Consider the following 4,072-nt stretch of genomic DNA (forward strand, 5'->3'; position numbering starts at 1 on the left):
TAATAATAATAATAATAATAATAATAATAATAATAATAATAATAATAATAATAATAATAGTAATGATAAACTGTTAACTAATAAACTGACAGCTAATAAATCGTTTATAATAACATATCGTTCGCGAAATGCGCTGCCTCGTTAGAAGAGAAATTATTCGATAACAGATGAAGTGTGATTTAAAAGATCATGGGTTTCGGAACGGTGGACAAAAGGGAAATGCTTGAAATATGTCCAAATATTTTTATCTACAAAGAAACTTTGAACAAAAATCATTGAAAAATGTTTTGCCCTTTCTTGTTTTTTTTTTTTCTACCCCCCGCTTTTTTTCTCTTGTTTCCACACGCTCTTTGCTCCGTTTAAAAGTTTCTCGTGTCTATTTTTTCCAATTATAATTACGTTTCATACTTCTATCCTCAATTATGATTTCCCTTCTCGATTAATTATCGCCCGCACTTTCGCGTTTACGATAATATAGAGTACGCGCGCGATTCTAGGAACTCTTTTACGTTATTTTTTTTTTTTTTTTAATCCCACTACAACGTATTTTCCTGTTTCTTTTTTTTTTCTTTTTCTTTTCGTTTTGTTCGTATATTTTTACTAAAACTTGGTCCACGATTCTGAGAGATGTGAAAATTCCAAATAAAATTCGAATAAAATGTATAATCTGTAGTTTTGAATGACGATTATGTCTTTATAGATAGATATAAAGATATAATAAAGATGTACGCGTGTATATATTTTACATCTTGTTTACGTAGATCTTGTTTATTTGCACGCGAATACCTGTTCAACTTTATACGCCTTTTTATACGAAAAAAATTTGACAATGTTTCGCTCGACATAAGATATAAGTATTAGCGGCAGTGATCGTGACCACGGTGCTACACTCATGATAGTATTAATTAAATTAAAAAATAATTATAATAGTAATCATAATAAGAGACAGAGAAATAATAATAATAATAATAATAATAATAATAATATATAATAATAATAATCATAATAATAAAAACACTGTTACAATTAATGATCCACCTCACTTTTCAACCGTGTGTCGGATCTTTATAGTAATTCTATTATATATACAATATTTTTATTTTTACATACATATGTAAGTATATAGCATGCATGGATGCATGCATACATGCATACATACATACGTCGGTATTTATATCACCGTAACGATGTAGTTATTATGTATAAGTTTGCTTTAATTAGAGATGTGCTAGAACCGAAAAATATCGAATTAATCGGGACAGAATTATTCAGGTTGAGTCTGATGATCAGGCTTTTGAAAATATACATTTATCAAAAATCAGACACAATTTCGGGATTCTCTAATCGAGGATGGAATTGTTTTGGTTGACTCATGATTTTTGAAATGTTGTTTTCTGTTTTATTAAATACGGCCGAAAATTTGTAAGTTTTACCCAAATACTCTATCTAATTTCTGAAATATTTTAAATAATAGGAAATTTCGAGCTAATCGATAAAATTATCGATCCGATTCGAGTATTTGGTTCCCCAAAATTTTCGGGATCTTACATTTTTGAGTTTCGCACATTTTTACGTCCGAGAACATGATTGGATTCGACTCGACCCGAATAATTCCAACCAGACTCGAATATTGTGTAGGAATATTGGGTTCACGCACACTTCTAGCATTAGTCAACACGTTTCTCTTACAATGTTCGTACACGCACATTGTTCTTAAAATGAATAATTATCGATACTGTTTCCACTTGTTTTTTTTTATCAATCGTTTCACAGCAAATTTTGATAGTTCAATATTAGTTTTTATTTTTCGTCTCACATTGGGATCATTCATTCTAATAGAATAAACATGGCATGAAATCTCATTTGAAACTATTCTTTATCATTTGTTCGCGAAATTTCGATTATACGTTAATGTATATATTTTTGGTGCGTGCGTGGTACGTGTGGTATCTGTCCTGTTAATTTCTGTTTGTCTACATCCTGCGTGAACGTGTATAATTATTTATAATTTTTACATATTATATACATTACGTATTATTTCGGGATGTATATCTACAAAATTATCGCTAGACGTGTCCTTCGAAAAAAAAATCTTTGACAAGAATGCGAATTACTGATCCTGATCTCCTTCGCGTTTAGAATCGAGAATATTATTAAAAACGATTTCTTTTATATATATCGTACATATTATGCTATGTTTAATTATTTATTGTACTTCACAGTATTCCTTTGGTATGAATTATGACTTTTTCGTTATATGGAGATCGATAGTTATCGGTGATCGTCTTATCACCAATTTGACCTTTAATTTGACCTTTAATTGGAACAAGTTTGCTCGCATTCTTGCCAGTATGAGCACAAGCGGCCCTTAGCTCCCACATAGTTATATATTTGTTATCGTTAAAGTGTGAAATCCGTTATTTCACAAAACAACTAATTGTAAGTTTTTCATAACATATACAAAGATATCAGTTAAAGTATGAAATAAGGCAGAATTTTACCTAATTATTCTATGAAATAGAAACAGATAAAATGAAAAAGTTAAAGCATGAAATTGAAATTCGATGTCAAGTATTAGAATACTTGTTGTAAGTATAAGTATACGGTACTTATGGTGACCATTACTTGTACTTACGGTGACCATTCTCATTCGTACAGTATTTTATAAAACATTGTATTGTATAATTATTTAAAAATAATGTATTTAGTTTTATTGTTTGTATATAGTATTTTAAATGTCTAATGAAAATTTAGCTTTAAAAATAAAAACTGATCTTTTAAACAAGATACGGAGAGTATTGAAAAATATCCAAATTTATTGAATTAAACTGAATAGTTTTATCGTTGTAAAATAGAATTTGAATATTTTTGAAAGTAAAGTAACTTAAGTTAACTTTAAGTTTTTATAAGCTTTCGTTTAATGTTTTGGCTTAATCCTAATTAAACATATTTGAATTGATTTTTTGTTGAATTGTATTTTTGTCTAGAAACGATAGTCGTTTTATTTATACTGCACTTTTGTATATCCGGAGAAAAAAAGTACATATTTCTTGGTTTTTAGGCTTTCCAAGCGAAGATTATCTAATCTCGAGATAGAGTTTCTCTATTGATTTAAGAGATTAAATTACATTTCCTTCTCTAAAACTATGAAAATAAGAACAAGTATTCATTGTCCGCGTTTCTTTTATTTCGGTCTTTTTTTTTTCTTTGATAAGAAATTTTTTAATCGCCGATTTTTTATTCCGTACATTCGGATATATTTGATTTTCGTTCTGATGGTTCTCTAAGAATTTCTCTATTTTATTTCAAGAATATTTTCAATAGAAAAACTTTATTCGGATTGATAATTTTCGCTCGGCAGGCCTAAAAAAAAAAACAAGAAACACGAATTTCTTTTTTTTCGGTTTTACAACAATGCAGTATAAAATCGACAATCATTGTTTTACGACGAAAATAAAATACACAAAAATAAAATAAGATTATTATGTTGCAAGACATGTCTAGCTATTAATATACAAATGTATTCAAATATGTTTTACTTCTAACGGACTAGAAAGTTAAACGAAAGCTTATAAAAACATCAAGTGAAAACCTTTATTTCACTTTCACAAATATTCAAGTTTTATTTTACAACAATAGAATTATTCTGTTAGATTAAATCAATTTGGATATTTTTCCTACTGTGTAGCAATTTGAAGAGATCAATTTTAGTTTTTAAGGCCAAATTTTCATGAAAATTAAACAAGGTACAATTCAAAAAATATAATTAAACCGAACATTTCTTCAAAATAAAATAGTAAGAATGGTTACTTTAAATGTATACTTTAAGGTATACTATTAAGTGTATATTTTTTTTTTTTTTTTTTTTTTTTTTTTTTTTTTTTTTTTTTTTTGATACAAAATTAAAGAATATTTGTCTTCTACTTAACATCTAATTTCTATTTCATGCTTTAAATAACACCGCGTAAGGGTTATTTTATAGAATATCTATGTAAAGTATATAATACATATATTATATACTTTGTCACATAATGTTCCGATATTTCGTGAAATAACTGAATTAGATGCTTTG

The sequence above is a fragment of the Polistes canadensis genome, unplaced genomic scaffold (genome assembly GCF_001313835.1).
Source record: "Polistes canadensis isolate GaletaPanama2010 unplaced genomic scaffold, ASM131383v1 scaffold_244, whole genome shotgun sequence".
NCBI lineage: Eukaryota > Metazoa > Arthropoda > Insecta > Hymenoptera > Vespidae > Polistes > Polistes canadensis.